The 23,165-nt window shown below is 34.2% G+C and overlaps 1 protein-coding gene across 3 annotated transcripts in view; it reads left to right on the plus strand.

Annotated features, from left to right (window-relative positions):
• Positions 1-23,165, plus strand: part of GRID2 (glutamate ionotropic receptor delta type subunit 2) — a 1,611,884-nt gene that overhangs the window by 365,844 nt on the left and 1,222,875 nt on the right.

A 23,165-nucleotide genomic window follows, 5' to 3' on the forward strand; every position in this document is an offset into this window, starting at 1 on the left:
CTTCAGCTTCATATCCAATAGGCTCAACCAAGCATGAATTTACACTCCTCCTCTTTATACCCTTCAATACACAATTTCACTAAATAATGATAATGTTCTATTTTTAAATATTTTACAACTTTTTTCTTGACAAATTTACCATTGTGCACTCATTGTATGTTGGAGATGAGGGATTCACTTTGGTTATGAACGTGAAATTTTATTCTAAGTTGTTGTATATAATTTAAGTAATTTATATACATACTATTATTAATTAGCTAATATTTTCCCCTAAATTAATAAGCATTTAGTTCATAAAGAGAATAACACATTTTTGATCTACATCAGGAATAGTGAAAGACCTAGATTGATATATTATTAGGTTGCAGTGAGCTGCATTGAATGTGTCCCTTTAGCTACAGTGGTAAAATAGATTTATAATTACCAATCTTCAATTATGATTGAATTTAAAGCAGTTGTTTTAATTGGCACTTTTTTGTAATGACTGAAAGGAGGAAGTATTTGGATTTCAAAGTTTTCATGCAAATATATTTTCTTATATTTCTTCCTGCTACAATCTACCCAGAACAAATATGCTATATTATATGAGTAATTATGTTTTCATAGGCTTGTTCTGCAAGCAATTCTAAATAGTACTTGTCTTGTGAGCAGTGATCATGGTTTGTGTTTGCAAACAGTCTATTGCCCTTTTCAAAGACATTCCTGGAATACAAACAGCTGGCAAGTGATCTGCTTTCCAAAAACTTGCTCTGTGTGTGTGTGTGTGTGTGTGTGTGTGTGTGTGTGTGTCTAATTTGAGCAAGACCACCCAGAGAATTAGTAGTAATAAATAAATATACAATGAGATTTCATATCCTATTTTGACAATGTATTAAGTAGATTGAAAACCCTCTCTCCATCTCTATAAGAAAATGTTATCTTCTGTCCAATCTTCATGTTGCCATTTCCCTATTTCTTCTGGTTCTTTTCTCAGAAGTAGTCATTATGATTCTTGTATGTAACCATAATTAAATCATTTTACTTTTCTGTATTTATTAGTTACTTACTATAGATCTGTTAGTGATTATATATAATAACTATCTGTGAGATCTTATTAAGGGCTAATTTTAAGGGCTAACATTTTGCATGTTCTCTCACTAGTGTTCAAAACAGTTCATGAGAAACAGATTGTAATCTGAACCCAAGCCTGTAGGACTTTATATTCAATAACCCTAACAATTGTTCTCATTCTTCTAAACTCTTTTCAAGATTAAAATAGTTATCAGTTTTAGGCTTCTCAAATTTCATCATTGCCTGATAAATGTAGATTCTAAATTGAGTGTACAGGGATGCTTCTTTTTCATCTATATGATCCTGTAACTCAACAATGTGTATGAATGACTAATGTGCTCAGTGTTTTTATTAGTTGCTTGTAAGAAAACAAAACAAAGGAAATGCATTTGCCTATTGATTCTCATGAGAAAGTATGACTTGAAGCTCCACAAAGCAATTACAAAAGGGATAAGTTGTATCTAGCAAACTTGTCTAACAAAGTTGTTTTGAAGTTTAAATAATATAGGTCCAGCCCTTGGCATAGTAAATACTCCATAAACAGCTGTTACTCTACATGCTCTGTGAGGAAATAGACATCACACTTGTCTATTACTGCATTCCTAGTCTTAGGATGGATCCCAGCACAAGGAAGAGTCACAAAATAATGTATTAAATGGATACATTAATGAATGTAAGGTATTGTAATAATGGCAAGTCAGAGTATGGTGAGTGTCATTATTAAAAATGCCTAATAGTCAGGAGATCAAGACCATCCTGGCTAACACCATGAAACCCCGTCTCTACTAAAAATACAAAAAATTAGCCAGGCATGGTGGTGGGCACCTGTAGTCCCAGCTACTTGGGAGGCTGAGGAAGGAGAATGGCGTGAGCCCGGCAGGCGCAGCTTGCAGTGAGCCGAGATCACTCCACTGCACTCCAGCCTGGGCGACAGAGCAAGACTCCATCTCAAAAAAAAAAAAAAAAAAAGTGTCTAATAGGAGATGAATTTTGAGCAAAACTTTAAGGAATGTGATTGACATCAATTGAGAAATGTGTTCCAAAGCAGGGGACTATATTTTATTAATACTCAGGATGAGAATGGGCTTATTTCTTCAGATAGATAACATAACACAATATACGATTTGCAGTTCAATATAGTGTGTACTCTATTTGTTTCAAGACTTGAAACCAATGAGTGTTTAACTATCTTAAATTTACACAGAGAAACATGTTGTGTCTGTAAATTTATTACTATAAAATGGTGGCCTTTTCCTGTGCATTAATGGTGACAGAAAATTAGCAAATGAGTAAAACATAGCATTTATTTATATTAAAATACTTTTTCAAGGTAGAAATATAATTTTTCTTATAATATTAATCTACTGTTCCATAGGTAATTCATTTCAAATATTAATTTAAATTTTTATTACTTTTGGCTGTTTTTTTGTAATTATAATCCTAGACAATCCATTATTTTCATTTCTCTATTGGATTATTTACATTACAGATAGAAAAGTAAACTTCCAAATGGTTATATTTAAAGATATTTCTCAATTACTAACAATTAAATGATTGTCATTGCTACCAAATTAGTAATTGCTGGGATATATGATATATGCATTAGAAAAGCAGTTCTTATATGCCTATACATTCTTAAAATTAGCTGTCCATGAACTGGATCTCATGTTCTAATATGTTTCTTTACGTAAAAAGTGAAAAAATGAAGGAAGAAAGAATTGTAAAAATAATTATCACTGAAATGTCCTGGACTGTTTGTGAGAAATCAAAATCTTGAAGTCAGGTAGCTACCTGACTTCAAACTATACTACAAGGCTACAATAACCAGAACAGCATGGTACTGGTACCAAAACAGAGGTATAGACCAGTGGAACAGAACAGAGCCCTCAGAAATAATGCTACGTATCTACAACCATCTGATCTTTGACAAATCTGACAAAAACAAGAAATGGGGAAAGGATTCCCTATTTAATAAATAGTGCTGGGAAAACTGGCTAGCCATATGTAGAAAGCTGAAACTGGATCCCTTCTTTACACCTTATACAAAAATTAATTCAAGATGGATTAAAGACTTCAATGTTAGACCTAAACCCATAAAAACCCTAGAAGAAAACCTAGGCAATACCATTCAGGACATAGGCATAGGCAAGGGCTTCATGTCTAAAACACCAAAAGCAATGGCAACAAAAGCCAAAATTGACAAATGGGATCTAATTAAACTCAAGAGCTTCTGCACAGCAAAAGAAACTACAATCAGAGTGAACAGGCAACCTACAGATTGGGAGAAAATTTTTGCAATCTACTCATCTGATATACGGCTAATATCCAGAATCTACATAGAACTCAAACAAATTTACAAGAAAAAAACAACCCCATCAAAAAGTGGGCAAAGGATATGAACAGACACTTCTCAAAAGAAGACATTTATGCAGCCAAAAGACACATGAAGAAATGCTCATCATCACTGGCCATCAGAGAAATGCAAATCAAAACCACAATGAGATATCATCTTACACCAGTTAGAATGGCAATCATTAAAAAGTCAGGAAACAACAGGTGCTGGAGAGGATGTGGAGAAATAGGAACACTTCTACACTGTTGGTGGGACTGTAAACTAGTTCAACCATTGTGGAAGTCAGTGTGGCGATTCCTCAGGGATCTAGAACTAGAAATACCATTTGACCCAGCCATCCCATTACTGGGTATATACCCAAAGGATTATAAATCATGCTGCTATAAAGACACATGCACACGTATGTTTATTGCGGCACTATTCACAATAGCAAAGACTTGTGACCAACCCAAATGTCCAACAATGATAGACTGGATTAAGAAAATGTGGCACATATACACCATGGAATACTATGCAGCCATAAAAACGGATGAGTTCCTGTCCTTTGTAGGAACATGGATGAAGCTGGAAACCATCATTCTCAGCAAACTATTGCAAGGACAAAAAACCAAACACCACATGTTCTCACTCATAGGTGGGAATTGAACAATGAGAACACATGGACACAGGAAGGAGAACATCACACACCGGGGCCTGTTGTAGGGTGGAGAGAGGGGGGAGGGTTAGCATTAGTAGATATATCTAATGTTAAATGACGAGTTACTGGGTGCAGCACACCAACATGGCACATGTATACAATGTAACAAACCTGCACATTGTGCACATGTACCCTTAAACTTAAAGTATAATAAAAAATAAATAAAATAAGAGTCAGGAAAAAAAAATCAAAATCTTGACATTCAAGAAACAATTTTATAGTCAAAGAAATCAAAAAATGTTTTAGTTATATGATAAAATCAAATGAAAACTTTAATCTTTATATTTGAAAGCTTCATGGAATGTGAAAAAACCATATTAATCTTATCTCAATTTTCCAATAATAATAATAATAATATCTAATCCATCTAATTTTTTTCACAGGCAAATTTATAGCAATCTATGTTCATATTAAAGCCAGTACTATTTATCAAAATGAGGATTAATACATGGGGATACATGATTTGGTATGCCTAAATATTTTCATTTAAAGCATGTATAATTAATATGAGTGGTCAAAAATAAAAGAAAATATTGTTTTTAATGAAGAGTGAAGAGAAATTAACACATTGATTAAATGATGATAGTGTTTGCATCCATGTAGAGGGTGAGAGTGGGCAATGATCCAGACAGATATTTCTGGAAAAAAAAAATCTTAATTTACTGTTAGAGAATCCCGGTTGTTCACCTTTCACCTGGAATAACTACCACCACCAACAACAAAATATTGTGATTTTTTTAAATAGGTGAAACATAGAAAAAGGAAGAGGAAGATTTCTAAAATATATTTTTCCTCAAAATTATGATTTTTAGAATATGATTGTGCTGAGTGAAGTGTGTTTGTGTTCTTTTTTATTTTAACTCTTAATCCTTTTTTTTGCAATAAGGTTCAAGAAAGGCCATATCACAATGTAATAACTGTGGTTCTTAGGTCAAGAATATTTGAAAATGTAGTTCCCAAATGCATATCCTCATTAACTTTTTAGAAAAGCTGATATGGTATAATAATTATGGAGTGACCAAAAGTATAGCAGTTCTGAGTATACTATTTATTCTCTACTTGGGAGATGAAGATGGGAGGATCACTTGAGCCCAGGAGTTAGAGGCTGGAGTGAGCCTTGATCACACCACTACACTCCAGCCTAGGTGGAGGAAAAAGAAAAAAAAAAGATTATGAATCCATTGTACCTAAACTTTTCTTGAATGTGATCAAAAAGAACAGTTTTACCTGCCTTCTTCACAGAGGTGTTGAAAAGATGGTTAAAGTTAAGGATACAGTGAAAATGTTCCTCAGCCATAAAAAGAAAAAATGTCGTTTATGAAATAATGGCATTTGCAGCAATGTGGATGGAGTTGAAGATCATTATTCTAAGTGAAATAACTCAGGAATGAAAAAACAAACATCGTATGTTCTCACTTATAAGTGAGAGCTAAGCTATGAAGATGCAGAGCATAAGAATGATATAATGGACTCTGGGGACTCGGTGGGAGGGTGGAAGGGAGGTGAGGGATAAAAGGCTACACATTGGGTACAGGGTACACTGCCCAGGTGATGGGTGAACCAAATCTCAGAAATCACCACTAAAGAACTTTTCCATGCAACTAAACATAACCTATTCCCCAAAAACTATTGAAATAAAAATTTAAAAAGAAAATGCTAAGATGGCATAAATATTAAATTATTAGTAAATAAACAATCAGAAGGTAATAATTGATTATAGTATGTGTGGGTTCTAGTAGACCCTGTTCTTCTAAATAATAATTCTTGCATATCTAATGAGTTTTTATTCTTTTTACATTTTTCTGTTTCAGCATTATAGTTATATGTGCACACATGATGCCACTTCTAAATAAACCAACAGTACCATGATAGGCTCATCTTTTTTGGAACTCATGTATTCTACAAATATTTACTAAAGTTAAAAAAGTGCAAGGTATACTGTCAGATATTATAAAGGAAGAGAGATGAATTTTCCTTGAACACTTGGAGTCTAGGAGGAAAAGAAAAATATATAATATAATATTGGTAATACTGCTCCTGCATGCCAAACACACTACTATGTTATTTCTGATCTTCTCAAAACCCAGCACAAAACAGCATTATAATCTCCATTTTGCAGGTTAGGAAATTGCCCAAGGTCACACTGCTAATAAGTTAGCAGAGCTGTGTGAACAGTCTAGAGAATAAGAAGGTAAATGTTATTTTCACTATAGCACATAATATTAAAAATAACCAATTTCAAATAGTAAGTGCTAAGTTCTATAAAAATTTTATAGCAAAAATTCATATACTTTAAGAATTAACTTGTAAATATTTATTCTTATAATATGCACATCCTATTAGCCTTAATGAAAATTCACTTTCCAATCATCAGGCATTTGTTTTGTTCACTCCATCAAATAGTTTAGTTTTGCAAGAAGCATTTTTATATGTGCATTAGCTTTTGAAATCCATGAAGATGATTAAGTTTTTTCTAAAACCAAGACCAGAACCTGGAATGCCCAATAATTGCTGAATGAATGAATGAATGAATGGGTGGTGAATTAGCACAAAAAAGTAATTCTTTCCCTAATATTTTTAGTGCAGGTTAACATTTTATATTGGTACATGAAATAGATGGAATAGGAAAAAATGACAGTGTCAAAATTCAAGGCAATAACAAAATCAATTCATTGTGGGAATGGTAGTAGAAATCAACAGATCATTTTGGTCAGTTATTCTCAGAGGGAAGCTTAATAATTTTGTTTAACATAATGCTTACGGAGTTTTACCAGTGGTGTGAGAACCAGTTATTCTAAGGGCTAATTCCAACTCTGCACACAGTAACATCATGTTGGTAGCTTGACAAAGAACATGGTTGGAGTATTTATATCTTGAAAATTGACAAATACTAATCATTTTTTTTGAGAGCAGACATGTTGCATATCACTGGCTTCTACTCATGCTTAGTGGCTGGCAGAATTCAGAGGTGATAAATATCTGCAATTCTTGGAGGAGTTTCTCTCAACAAAATGTTGCCCTGTAATTTTCTGAGCTTAGACCCCTGACTATTTGCTTAAAAGGAAATTTAATTTTTGCCTGGTTTTGAAATTTAATGAATTTTCTGAAAATGTAACTGTCATGTAAACTGATGAACCACTGAACTTTGCATAATCATCATTTTATAAAAATCTCTTTACTGAGGGAAATGGCTTTTATGCTGTTTGAGTCGTACAACTGGTATTAGTTTTTGTTGCTGCCATGTCATTCAGTTTGATTCTGTTGAGGTGTAAGCACCTGGTGACTTCAGCTATGTCTTCAATGTGGTTGTGCCAGAGCATTTATATACTCAAGTATACATCATTTTATCATAAAAATTGCTCATTTCTCTTTTATATTATACTCAATGCTTTTAATTGATTTTTTGAAGCCAAGAGTATAGGTGGCTATATTATCTGTGAACTGCATTTTAACATATTAAAAGAGCACTGACGCAGTTCAGCCTTTTCATTTCCAGAAGAGAGAGTGTGACCCGATGAGGTAAAGTGACCTGACCAAGGTCACATAACTCACCGACATTTCAGTTTTTTAATTTATCTATTTTCCATTAACTTTCAGTAACCAATATTATGTGTTAGCTTTATCTGGAATAACACATGCATAGTATTTGTGAAAATACACACGTAGTCCTCTTGACTTTATTTCTAACAGAAGCCTCTGCTAGATTTGAGCAATATACCTTCATCTAAATCATGCCGCATTCTTATGTTCAATGACAGGGATTTATTTATTAGTTAATGAGCCCAGAAATTATGCTGCTACTTTTACACCTTTATTCTTTTTATGGCTCCCGAGAAATACATCCCATATTTCATATTTCTAAGCATTTGGGGAGCCACTTGCTTTGATTGAAATTGCTGGTTCATGCTACCACCTAGACACAAGCCACTGACCTGAATGCCAGAGCTAATGTGACTGTTGCATACTAAGCTGACTTTTAGCTTCAAACTTTACTAATGTGTTTAAACTGAAAAAGAATGAAATGAAAACCTATTTTCAATTTGCTATGTCAGCTAAAGAAAGTAAAAAAAAAAATGTGTGGTAGATGCGTAAGGCAGAGGAAATGAGGACTATTGCTGGAAATTTAGCACTGCACAATAGAGAAAAACATGGCTTTATATTCTAGGTCCCCATGGATAGCTGCCTATGAATATCATAGCAATGCTGTTCTAAGCAAGGTAATTCTTCTCATACCAGTTTTCTCTTGCTCAAGGTCATGTCTAAGAGTAGAATGAAATCAGCATAATGCTTTAAAATATATGTCCAGTGAATTCAGGTTAAATTCTAAAACTTCAGGTTGATTTTTTTTTGTAAGCTTGGTTCCAGATTTTAGCTTGTGCAATGAGAAAATGTTGCCTGAATATTTTTCTGTACTTGAATTGGCATACTTTAAAGTTCAAAATGGGAGGCAGGTAAATTTAAGTTGTAGAATTTAAAAGGTTTAACATTATAATCTGTTTTCTGTCTCTGTATGTTTGAAAATCTTTAGGATATAGCCAACATATTATTCTCAATATGGTGCTTTATTTTCCATTTATGTAACAGATAAAGTGGGTCTTTGATTCACTTGGCTGCGACACTCATTTCATCTATTTATGCAATTGCACGTTCATATGTACGAAAGCCAGCTCAGATTTTTCTTCCTCCAAAGTCCTCCTTCAAGGACTTCTCAGAGCCTTAAGTATATGCTAACATAAAATATAAATCTCCAAATGAAAAATATTACTGGCACTGTTCCCAAATTTATTTTTCCTCAATGCAACTTTATTCTAGGAGCATCTGAAAAAAATGTACTTCTATTTGGCAAACTTTTAAAATGCTGCTCTTTTACATGATTACTTTTTGTTGTTGTTAGTTTCCGATACACCAAGGCCTAGCTTCTCTATCACAATCTGCCTGTTCAGGGAAGGGACAATCCTCTTTATTTATCTGGCACAGTTAATTTAAAAAAAGCTGCTCAACCTTTACAATGTGACTGTATATTTAGAGATAACTAATTACAGAAGTCTCTTTGATTCATATATTTATGTGTGTGATCATTATTGTAGATGATGTTTTTTAAAAGCACACAGAGAAACCAACATGCAAAAGAAAGGAAAAATATTGTCTGCTTGTTTGCTTCATGAATGTGATCATTTAGATTATTTTTTGTTATCACACTTTTCCCCATCGTGCCATGTTTTCAGACAGACCCTTTTATCATGGAGAGAAAAGCAACGGCCCATAAAAAGAGTGTTTTGAAAGCTAGCACTATGACATTACCAAGTTTTTCCATCATTATTTTTTCTTTCACCACGTGACCTTATGTTGTTCGGTAACTAAGAAGGTCTTCTAATGTTTAAAATTATACTGATGCATATGTGTGTGTGTGTGTGTGTGTGCGTGCGTGTGCATGCACCTGCACGTGCACATGTGCACGTAGTTGTGTTTTTCAAAATCAAACATAATATAGGAATTCAAAACATAGAAATGCACCTTAGTGAACTGAGATAACCCTTTCTGGACTTCCTAAATTGAAGTAGAATTTAAACTACCAGTGGATACACATGCAAGTCTGAGATTAGCTTTAGGATTCCTAGTCTTACTATTATGATATATACTGCCTACCAAGGAAAAAATAATCAGTAGTAATTATTAATATGTTCAGTGGAGATTAAACCTTGAGAATGATTTTCAGAACTGAGGCATAATGTGAAAGTCTTCACCATGGATGCTCATAGCTAAGCACCAAATAGTTGGTCTAGGCTCCCTACATCCCTCCTGTTTAAGGTCAGGATTCTTCCTGGGTCTTTCAGTTATGAGGTTCACAAACCCTGAGAGACAAGTAGCCAAGACAGAGCTAGAACCCAGATCTTTTAAGTCTTACTCTTGTATCCTTTGAGAATTGCTCTTCCAAAAATAGGAGGGTTTCTGTAACTTTGAACCAGCTTCTCCGATACCTAAATATTTGGTCTCTATTATATCTTATCTCATTTTAGTTAACAATGTTTCTAATGAGCTATGAGCCTCAGTTTCTCATGTATAAAATTAATAAAATAATACTTGTATATAGACTATTAAATATGTATACACATGTATAACATTTATTCAGAATAATAGAATTAGTTTACCTTACTGAAGATACACTTTAGACATAGAATTATAATAGTTCTTGTATTGAATATTTACAGGCACAGTTCAGGTACTATGCTGAAAATATATACTCAGTACATTTTTGAATTTATTTTGTTTTTATGTATCAGTTGATTAAAACATTTTAAAACAATTGGAACAAACTTAGTGAGATTTGAATGCTTTAGAGTTCTAATTCTCTAGTGAACAAACAAAGGGAAGCTTAATTGGAAAGTAAATGATTTTGTGACACTTTCAGTTTATATACATACAAAATGACAAATCAAAAAATACTCACATTTTAAAATTTTGTCTTACCCAAAATGGAAAATACAGGATTTACATTGTTATTTGGGGTAAATAGTTAAAAATCCTGAAAAGGAACTTATTATTATTTTTTTTGCCTAATTCATTGCTTTCTTTATATGCCAGCATACCTCATGCACACACAACTTGCAGCTTCTTTTTGTTCTCACACATAATTTGATATTATAAGTAGGGAGGATTTAAATGGGGATTTAGAAATGAATGGAAACCTCAATGGAAGAAACTGCATGTTGAAATAATTCTAGGTTCTACAAAAAGAAAGGAGAATATTGACAACATAGTTGAAGGAAATGAACTTTAAGAAGTGGATTCCAACAGGATTAGTCTACTATTGTGAAATGGAAGAAGTAAATAAAACAAACAGAAAAAATAATTAAGTAGAAAAAGAACTTACAAGACCTGAATTCTTCTGAATTCCAGACAAAAGAGTAGGCAACAATAATGATAAAATGTATACATCTAGAATGGTACTGAGGACAGAAGGACAATTTGGAATAATATAATACTCTGAAGTTTAACATGGTCACTAAGAAGTATATAGAAGTAGAAAAATATGGAAATGACAAAATCAAGACTTCTCAATTAAAGATGTAATATGTTGAGTTAGGTGCACTACTCGCTGAGGACAAGGTATATGTCTTCCTTATGTTTACACTTCTAGTCCGCTTCTGCTCAGCACTGCACTTGCCATGTAGCAGGTATTCATTCAATGCCCTTTTATTTAACCCAGTTTGGTAATCCAGGAAGCTCATTGTATTAGTCCATTCTCAAACTGCTATGAAGACATTTCTGAGACTGTGTAATTTTTTTTTTTTTTTTTTTTTTTTTTTTTTTTTGAGACAGAGTCTTGCTCTGTCACCCAGACTGGAATTCTGTGGAGCGATTTTGGCTCACTGCAACCTCCGCCTGCCGGGTTCAAGTGATTCTCCTGCCTCAGCCTCCCAAATAACTGGGATTACAGGCACCCTCCTGGCTAATTTTTGTGTTTTTAGTAGAGATGGGGTTTCACCATGTTGGCCAGGCTGGTCTCGAACTCCTGACCTCAGGCGATCAGCCCACCTCAGCTTCCCAAAGTGCTGGGATTACAGGAGTGGCCACCACACCTGGCTGAGACTGTGTAATTTATAAAGAAAAGAAGTTTAATCAGCTCATGATTTCACAGGCTGTAAAGGAAGCATGGCAGCATCTGGTCATATTCTGGGGACACCTTAGGAAACTTTCATTCATGGTGGAAGGTGAATGGGAAGCCCACACTACACATTGCCAGAGAAGGAGGAAGTAAAGAAAGGGCAAGGTACCACACACTTTTAAACACTCAGATTTCATGAGAACTCTATCACAGGAACAGTACCAAAGGGAGAAATCTGCCCCCATGGCCCAATCACCTCCCACCAGGACCCATCTCTAACATTGGGGATTACAATTGAAAATGAGATTTGGTTGGTACATGTATCCAAAACATGTTACTCTTATTTGGGGAATGTAAGAAAGAACTAATGACAGATGATGATAGGAGCTAAAGATTTTTAGGTCTTCCGGAAAAAAAAAAAAAAAAAAAAGAACACTTACCAAGTAATCTCAAATAGATGAGCTTTAGTGAGAAAATGCCACATTGATTTTGCACTTTGAAGGAAGGTATAACACTTAAATATTTGTTGGATGTAATTTATATGGTACCTACTGAAAATGAGGAAACTGAGGCTCAGTAAAACTGAACATTATACCATTAATGTGATCTGAGATATGGTTACCCTCAGGGACTATACACCACACCATGTCACCATGTTGTATTCATATTTACTCTTCTTCTCCCTAGGAAGTGATTTCATTTTTGTCATTCTTCACTCATTGGATGAGTCCTCATTCACACACATCACACACACCTCCAACTATCTGACAATTCTTAGTCTTAGAAAATTCTCTGAACTCTGTGATTCCCAAGTGATGCAGAGTCAAACTGATGTTATTAAATGACAAAGGGATGGAGGGCTATTTAAGTTTTAAAAATCGAAATCTTAGCCTGAGGCCTTTGCAGAAAAAGAAAAGAAATCCCCAAGAATTTTAAGGCATTTTTTGGTATTATTTTTGTGATTTCCATTTTTGAAGGGCTAAGATTCACAGTTTAGGTTACAGGCAAGTCATTTCATAAATAAATATGTAGTAGCTTAAAAAAAGATGATGCCCATGATGTTTCTTAAAATCCTAGTGGTCATGTTTACAATGTAACATGACACTTGATACCCTGCATAATCTATATGACTATACGTACTTGAGAAGAAATACTAATGTAATCTAGTAACTCTTTATTCTCTTAACGAGGTATGCTATTCCATAGCTCTTTAGCTTTTTGGTAGGGTAAAACTCAAAGAGACAACCCACATAACATTAAAAAGAACTCATTAAATAAAATGCAACATTTTGAGATGCATAATTTTCAAATGGAACCACTGTGTATTACAGTGAGATAATTAAATATTTTATGTTTTACCTGAACTTCCAGAATAAGACATTGATATATACATTTACAGTATGTAGAGCCACTGATTTTACCATGCATAGAAGTGGATGGAATATCAAAATGCTTTGTTCCAGTACTTTGTGATTATAATGAAGACTTATGGTTTTTTAAATTTTGACAACCTTTAGGCAACAGTAAATATGAACACATAGATTATACTTTTTGTTTGTAGAGTATTTATTAACTATATAAGCAACATCTGTGAAGTATAGAATAATTTCCATCTACAAAAGGAAAATGTTGTAATACATATTTAGTTTATAATAGTATGTTAAGAACCATCAACTTATTCTTTTAATTCCATATTCCACAGATGTTCATTAGACACCTACCATTAAATGTTAACAAAATTTCTTCATGGGTGAATTGAATACACTTAGAGGCAACCCATTTTTTAAAAAAGTATGAGTATAATCTGGATTCCTGTGAGTATAAATGTAGCTCATATTTATTAATGATTGTTTACTCTAAAAATATTCAGACTGGTTTGAAAGGCTCTCTGTCTGAGGCTTGAAGAGCTTGCTCTGGGATCCTTGTTTTCTCAGCCTCTCTAATTGAGGGCACCTTCACAGTTTCAGGGTACTTTACAGCACTGAGAAGAACCTAAAAACAAAACAAAAACATGATGGGTCATAACTATGAGGAAATAAAAAGAACTGTATAAATTGCAAAGTCGGAAAATCAAAAATGTAATACTTGAACTAAATTCATTATAAGATAATGTGGAAAGGAATGCATCTGATTGATATAAAAAGTGTAAGAACACTTGCAGTTTAATGTTAAGCAGTTACATTGCAAAGACTAGTCTCAAATTTTAAAACTTCATTGAAAAATCAGTCATAAATTGTTTCTCCATAAACAATTAAAAACCAGTTTTCTGATTCTGGTTAATTGTTTCTTTTTCATTAAATTTGTTAAATGGGGATCATTAAAAGTAAGGTCTCACAAGATAGTGTGCATATTGCTTTACATTTTAAACTTCCATATGGCAGATCTTTCCCCTGTGAACTTGAAAGGATAGATAGTATCATTTTATTTTATAAATGATGACATCCACAGAGGCTAAGTGATTAGCTGTGTCATTCCAACAAATAGTAGACTGGAAATCTAAATCAGCATTTCTTTGAAGGGAAATATATACATATACACCTGTGTGTGTGTGTGTTTGTGTGTGTGTGTGTGTACGTACACACATTTCTTATGTCACAGGACTAACACAATGAAATGCTATTTTAAGAACTGAAACTTAGTATGAGAAGTATTATGTGCAAATGTATAAAACATTGTCACACATTATACAATCGATCCCAGATTGTGTCCCTTAGTTGCCTGTAGCATTGACATTTAACTTGTCTAAAACTAACTTTATCATCTATAAAATGCAACTAATAATATCTGCCTTATCTCAGAGATAGATAAATTCTATGTGTCAGTGCCTGGGAGGATTACATTTGTTTTAGCTAATCATTCATTTATGCATCTATTCATGCAACAAACATTTATTAAGTGCATTCAATGTACAAGCATTAGTGAAGATGTTGGAGATAAATTAATGGACTTATACTGCATGAAGAAGAAATATATAAATCATAAACAATAGTACAAACAAATAATACCATCATTAATAACATCAGACAATTATAAACATGTTGCATTGGTTGGACGGGAAGCTGAGGATTGCTGCAGTAGTCTATGCATGAAGTGAGAAGGGCCTCTACTGGAAAGATGCTGCTAGGAATGGAGAAGACTTCATATTTATGAGTAATGCATTTTAAGTAAGAGAGATAAGGTTTCTCTCTCTCCAGTAGAAAGGAATAGAGAAAAAAAGAGCTGAGGAAAGTCAGTTATGATGTAAAACCTAAGATAAAGGCAAAATAGTAATAAGAACACTAAGGGGTGGGCAGTATTAGAGGAACAGTGACAATTTCAGTTTTGATCAGATTGATTTTGAGGTGACTGATACATTCAAGACGAAAGAAAATTCAAAATTGGAATTTAGATGAAAGGGTAGTGCATGTATTCAGAGTTAGCAGTACTTCGGTATGAGGAAAAGCTAAGTTTCTGATTAAATGTTAAAAGACCAAAGTCAGAGCTTAAAACCATACTGATACTAGAATGCAGAATGGGCAAAGCAAAAATGAAAAAAAAAAAAAGTAGTAATATCCCAGAAAACTGTGAAGGAAAGAATAGAACCTTTGTGAACATTTCAATTAGCACAACAGCCAAGAATGAATGCTGAAGAGAAACTATCTTAATTTGATAATAAGCAGATACTTTGTGACATTTGATAGAGTAGTTTCAGAAAACTTGTGGCAAGTACAATGGGTTACAGAAGGAACGGTTGGAGAGGAGATAGAGAAAGCAGATGTTGCACTGCAAAATGGTGTGAAGTAGCTGGAAGACAGAGCTATTCAAATGATGAATTGGTAAAATCCATGATGGCTGAAGAGAAGAGATGGAAACTAATGGAGAATATAGGAGTTTCCAGAGGAAGACGTTCTCTTAAGATCGAATGAAGCAGATTTTAAAAGCTCAGCTACAGTAGATGACTCTTAAGAATCTAAAGGAAAAGATGAAGGGTTATATCTTAGCAAATAGGGAGTTGAAGTTTTGGGGAGCAACAAAGAATGTCCAGACGAAGAGAAGGCAAAGTTCAACGTTATAACTAATAAAAGTTGGATTGGATGACTTGGGGACATTGTTTAGAATAACAAGCAAAGCAAGTCTCTTAATTCTTCCCTTTGGAATTATATAGACTGAACTGACCCATCTCAGGCATAGCTGAACAATTCCAGTCTTCTCTCTCAGTCACCTTTGGTTGCTCCAATGATTTTACCAAAGGTACATCAGAATGTGTGTTTCGGTGAGCAGATTTGCTCACATAAGTGAAACAATGAAATGGGGGCAAGCAAGAGGCAGGCTGCAACATACCTACTTGCTTATTTCTTTGATATCACCTATAGGATGAGTCATTCTTCTTTTTGGTGGGTGGGGAGCAAGGCTAAGAGGCCATAATTTTTCTCCTTCAAAATTCTTTCCCTTTATGGAACTTAGAATAGGGTGATTACCAATTATAGCTTAATATCTAAGACGGACCTAACTTTGTTCCCAGAATGCACCTGCATTGGGTAATCTGTGTAAAACACAACACATTATATAATTCTTTATATGAAATTTTTATAATGTGTTTTGAATTTTTTTGGTAGTATAATTTGTCTTTGCTAGCATAGGGAAGGATAATTCATATAAAAGCTGAAGAATGATGGTTTCATGTGTTGAACAGAATATACCATGAGCAAAAGCTTCTTGATTTGGATAACTCTCTACCTCGTTTCTTTAGGAGAATGTCATTTACTCTTCTTGCATTTGTATACCTTCGTAATTTTCAGTAACATAGAAATTTGATTTATAGGTATTTTTATAAAGTATATATTTTACATAAAATATTTTGATGCATCTCACTTATTTTTTAATTGCATAAATTATATTGACCCCTTACATCTATTATTAATGACATACCTCCCCAACTTCCCAAATCCTTATCATTAACTTTTCTTTTTTTTTATTTTTAGACAGTCTCTCTCTGTCGCCCAGGCTGGAGTGCAGTGGTGCAATCTCGGCTCACTGCAACTTCTGCATCTGGGTTCAAGCAATTCTCCTGCCTCAGCCTCCCAAGTAGCTGGGACTACAAGCATGTGCTACCATGCCTAACTAATTTTCTGTATTTTTAGTAGAGACGGGCTTTTGCCATGTTAGCCAGGGTGGTCTTGATCTCCTGACCTCATGATCCACCTGCCTTGGCCTCCCAAAGTGCTGGGATTACAGGCGTGAGCCACCGTGCCCAGCCTATCATTAACATTTTTATGTATCTCAGAATCATAGTATCAGGATATCTTGAAGGATTTGGCCAAATATATTTCAGCAACATATTCAACAACATTATGTTAAACATGAAAAACGTGAAAATCACATAGGCATGTATATATTGAGAGACTAAAGGGAGCAGAAAAGCAAGGTACTGATAATACAGAAGGGCTGTTGTTCCTAGAATGGAAATAGCTGAGATTGCAAAGGGGCAATTAGGAAGATGTCATGGTGTTAACATAACTTTATATACGTATACACATGCTGTGTTCATTTATGAGCGGCAGTAAACCTATAGTGATGCAGTCTATAAGAAAGAAACAGAGAAATCGAGTAATATGATTTAGAAAATAACAAAGAATCTGTTATAAAGTAATAATTATCACATGAAATCTGACTTTCATATTTTCTCAAGCAATTTGAAATGTACAAGGTTCTGTTCCGAGTCTAAAGCTTGCTGAAGACCATTTTTTTTCAAATTTATAGACAAAATGTAAAAACAATTTGATAAGTTCTCATTTCAGAAAGTTTGTCAGTGACATGAAAACATATCAGTAAATGCATTGTTAACAACTTAATCGAGTAATTTGCCTGTCATCATGACTCCTGGGTAATGTCAAGCTGTTTACAGCTAATATAATTTTTGGTAGAAGAAAATCTATCCATTGGACATTATTCATTTCACCTTATGGGAAATATTTTATTATAGTAGACAAGTTTCCAAAAAGAGATTATTATGAAAGTAGTTATTCTAGCAGTAACTGCTCAGATAAATGATCTGTATAAATATTTTTCTCAATCTCTGAATAGAATCCCAATCAGGAGTATTGGGATTACATGTAATCCAACTGCTAGCTCTATCATTATGTATTTGTGTCATGTCAGACATTATTTTTTACTGGTTGGTCCTCAATTTTCTCACCTCTTGTCCTTAGCTTTGAACCAATCAAGTTACGGTAATTGTGTTTATTGCTTGTCAGTAAAGGCAACTATAATAAGATATTTTGCATAAGGTTAGAATGTATTACAGTTGTTTAATAAAATTAACTGATTAAAATGCAGGGAATATTTTTCAAAAAGAGAAGGATGATTTTGAGGGTGGGATCCAGTCGTGAGAGTTGCATGAGTTTGCGGGCAGAAGTACCATAAAATATTAAATAAAAGAGGTTCTTGAATGCCAAGTTGAGGAGTGTGAATATATTTAATATCTGCAGGGCATGGAAGGCAGTTTCCCTCATTGAGTGAATATAAAAGGCCATATTAACCCATGAGAGTTATCTGCAGTTAGCATTTGTGTTGAAGTAAAGTTGCACTAAATGTATGTAGGGTTATAGGAGAATGATTTAGATCATATGAAACTGTGAAGGGAGAAGAACATACCAGGATGAAAGAAGTAATTTAAGAGTCAAAGCTACAGATATTTCAAGTAATATGTAGGAGAAAAAGAAGCTTAACTTCAATTTCATTGAGGATAATGAAAATCCATCTCAGTAGTGTTCAGGAAGATAACAGATTGCAAAAGAAATGGAAGGAAGAGATGGTGAGAAAAATGAAGGCAGCTGGCATACATCATATCTTCTAGGGGTCTGGCAATGAAGAAAAATAGAGAAAAACTTCCTAAAATATTGGGATGAAATTTACTTAATTGCATTTTGGCATGTTCTCGAGGCTTTTTAACTTCTCGTCTGTGGTTTGTCAGAAGTAAAGACAGCTTTTCACATTTCCTGTCTTTTCAAATTTGGCTTCCAAGCCATGTTGAGGATGGAGTTATCTTCAAACTTCAGGGGTGTGATGTTGCATATTGGACCACAGATGCTCCTCAATTCTGTGAGGATTTTTCATTATTTTGATTTCTTTTTTCCTATAAAAGTTTGCATTTCACCCTTCTCATTTTTCCCTCAGTTGTTAGAGGCTGCCTCAGTGAGCTCTAAATTCTCTGGCAGATGGTACTCAGGGATGACTTTGAGAGAATTCCTAGGTTTCAAAGACATATACCTTTTCCCTGCCTTCTTGAATAATTTATGTTCTTTGGCTTCTCTTACCCATGACAATGGGCCCTGAAGGAGACCCAAATCTAATCTGAGATGTAATCTCCAGGGAAAACTGAACCACTGGGGAAAGCTCAGTTGTGGACAACCTGTGTCCTAGGGTGAGAAGGAGGGCCACTAGCATAAAAACAACTTGAACAGAACTTCCTTGACAAGCCAATAAATTCTAATAACAAAAGGCAAAGGAAAAAGTTCCCTATAGAAGCTAAGGATTTTCCAAAGCCTAATGCTCATTTTTTATATCCTTCTTTGTATGGTCAAAGGTTGATTCTTCCTTTACCAGATACAAAAAGGGGCTTAATTAAAAATTTGAAATCAAATTTTAGAGATATAAACTATAAATAAATACATTTGCCTTTCAAATTTTTAGAACATTATCCTAGTTAATTCAAATTTTTTTATTTGAGATGAAAGGTGATTTAAGCTAATTTTCATTGGATCATTTATTATTATTATTATTTTGCAGTGTATTAGTTAACTACTGTTATATAACAAATTACCCCAAAACTTAATGGCTTACAGCATCAAAAATATATTAGCTCATAGTTTTTGTGGGTTAGGAATCTGGGTGCTGTATGTCTAGTGCTCAGGGTCCTTCACAAGATTGCCATCAAGTTGTCGACTGGGGATGTAGTCATCTGAAGGCTCACGTGAGTGAGTATCTAATTCCAAGCTCACTCACTTTGTTCAAGTTTTTGACATCTGCTGGCTGGAGACCACTTGTTTGCCTTGTGGGCTTCTCCACAGAGTAGTTTACAACATGGCAACAGCCTCTCTAGTTAGTATGAGCAAGCCTCAGAAGCACATTTGCCATATTCTAATTATTAGATACAAATCAATAGGCTCGAGGTGAGGGGATTACACAAGGACAAGGATACTGGGAGGTGGAATCATGGGAAACCGTTTTACATGCTGCCTACCACTCACGTAATATCCTGGTATAATAAAATCATCAGCTCTTACTAATAAGGACATTTTACCTTTTAGTTTTCATTCATAAAACATCCATTGCCCAACAGAGAAAATGATGCTGAATTTTAATTTTATAAGGAGAAACCACAAAATAAAAGACTTGTAGAAGTGTTCTCTTTTGCCCCTTCTTGGTTTTTGTTTGCAAAAAATTATGAAAAATTTTCAGCAGTAAAAGATTAAAATATTAACAAAATCATATATAGCTTTTACTATTTTTTAAATGCAAAAATTCATTTGTTTCCTACACAAGTAACCAGATTTTAAAATTCTACTATAGACACTTGTAAACACAAACATTCATATTTAAAATGTATTAAATAAAATATTTTAAATTTTCAAAATTTTAATTTTATAATGATTTGATATTTTATTCTTAAGCTAGTAATGACATTGGCTTTTTTGATCAGGAAACAGGAAATAAGAGATATTAAAGACATGGAAAATTATGCATGGATCTACAAATACAACAAATTTAACTTCTCAGTATATCCTAACACATATATTTTTTCTTCTAAAATGGAAATAAATTGCAACCAAATAAAACCTTATATTTCTGTATTAGATATTTTAATACTTTACTGCAGAAATATATATAATATATACCTTATATTTGTGTATTAGATATTTTAATACTTCACTGCATATATATATATGGTTATATATATATAAATATACATATATATAACCAAAATGTCAATTTCCTATACTTCTAGTGAACAGAAATGTGTATTTATATATGGCATTATAAATTTATAGAAGGGCCTTGGACATCCTCTAGTCCTAGGTTTGTACTGTGTATCTAACTAAACTGAAACACAAAGGCATCAGGTGAAATGCTGAAGGCTACACCTAAGTAGCTGAAGTAAATCCACTTTAAGTACACGCATGCTTACTACACTTTAAAAAACTTTTATGCCTTGACATTATTGAAATATTCTGCAGATACTTTGCATAGAATGACAGGGCCAGAATAATTTTTAGTTTTATTTACTTGGTCTAGATTTTGTCATCACAAATCTGAGAATGGAGCTAAAAATCACAGCCTGTAGGATTCCTCCATTCTATTTTTGGAGCCAATGAAGTTTCTTACATTTGGCCAGCCCTCTCTCAAATGCTTAAAATTGGGTAACATTATTCCTATGAGGGGAGGTCGAATATCACAGAGGTTATCTTATAAAACCTCATCATTTTTACAATGCCAAGATATATAGACACTTAGATGGGGAGTTTGTAAGAGTAAAATAAAGGTCAATTAGAAAACTATGCACATGTTCATGTAAGAGATGATGGTGACATTGACTGAGGTTATAATCATGCGGATGAAAAGGCTATTTTTTGAAAATGTCATTCTCCTAATCAAAAAACTTCAGTACTATCCCATTCACATTTTTTAAAGGCCAAACTTCTAAATTGAACTTTTTTTTTTTTAATTTTTTTATTATACTTTAAGTTTTAGGGTACATGTGCACATTGGGCAGGTTAGTTACATATGTATACATGTGCCATGCTGGTGCGCTGCACCCACTAACTCGTCATCTAGCATTAGGTATATCTCCCAATGCTACCCCTCCCCCCTCCCCCCTCCCCACCACAGTCCCCAGAGTATGATATTCCCCTTCCTGTGTCCATGTGATCTCATTGTTCAATTCCCACCTATGAGTGAGAATATGCGGTGTTTGGTTTTTTGTTCTTGCGACATTCCTTGCTCATGGGTAGGAAGAATCAATATCGTGAAAATGGCCATACTGCCCAAGGTAATTTACAGATTCAATGCCATCCCCATCAAGCTACCAATGACTTTCTTCACAGAATTGGAAAAAACTACTTTAAAGTTCATATGGAACCAAAAGAGAGCCCGCATCGCCAAGTCAATCCTAAGCCAAAAGAACAAAGCTGGAGGCATCACACTACCTGACTTCAAACTATACTACAAGGCTACAGTAACCAAAACAGCATGGTACTGGTACCAAAACAGAAATATAGATCAATGGAACAGAACAGAGCCCTCAGAAATAACGCCGCTTACCTACAACTATCTGATCTTTGACAAACCTGAGAAAAACAAGCAATGGGGAAAGGATTCCCTATTTAATAAATGGTGCTGGGAAAACTGGCTAGCCATATGTAGAAAGCTGAAACTGGATCCCTTCCTTACACCTTATACAAAAATCAATTCAAGATGGATTAAAGATTTAAACGTTAGACCTAAAACCATAAAAATCCTAGAAGAAAACCTAGGCATTACCATTCAGGACATAGGCGTGGGCAAGGACTTCATGTCCAAAACACCAAAAGCAATGGCAACAAGGGCCAAAATTGACAAATGGGATCTAATTAAACTAAAGAGCTTCTGCACAGCAAAGGAAACTACCATCAGAGTGAATAGGCAACCTACAACATGGGAGAAAATTTTCGCAACCTACTCATCTGACAAAGGGCTAATATCCAGAATCTACAGTGAACTCAAACAAATTTACAAGAAAAACACAAACAACCCCATCAAAAAGTGGGCGAAGGACATGAACAGGCACTTCTCAAAAGAAGACATTTATGCAGCCAAAAAACACATGAAAAAATGCTCATCATCACTGGCCATCAGAGAAATGCAAATCAAAACCACTATGAGATATCATCTCACACCAGTTAGAATGGCAATCATTCAAAAGTCAGGAAACAACAGGTGCTGGAGAGGATGTGGAGAAATAGGAACAGTTTTACACTGTTGGTGGGACTGTAAACTAGTTCAACCATTGTGGAAGTCAGTGTGGCGATTCCTCAGGGATCTAGAACTAGAAATACCATTTGACCCAGCCATCCCATTACTGGGTATATACCCAAATGACTATAAATCATGCTGCTATAAAGACACATGCACACGTATGTTTATTGCGGCATTATTCACAATAGCAAAGACTTGGAACCAACCCAAATGTCCAACAATGATAGACTGGATTAAGAAAATGTGGCACATATACACCATGGAATACTATGCAGCCATAAAAAATGATGAGTTCATATCCTTTGTAGGGACATGGATGAAATTGGAAACCATCATTCTCAGTAAACTAAATTGAACTTTTATAAACGTTGTTGAGCATTTGCAGTATTTTTCTTTCATAGAAAAAGAAGCACTATTTTTCTTACAGTAAATGCAAGAATCTTTTAATCCACTTGAAATTCACTCCA

The sequence above is a fragment of the Pan troglodytes genome, chromosome 3 (assembly GCF_028858775.2).
Source record: "Pan troglodytes isolate AG18354 chromosome 3, NHGRI_mPanTro3-v2.0_pri, whole genome shotgun sequence".
NCBI classification, from domain to species: domain Eukaryota; kingdom Metazoa; phylum Chordata; class Mammalia; order Primates; family Hominidae; genus Pan; species Pan troglodytes.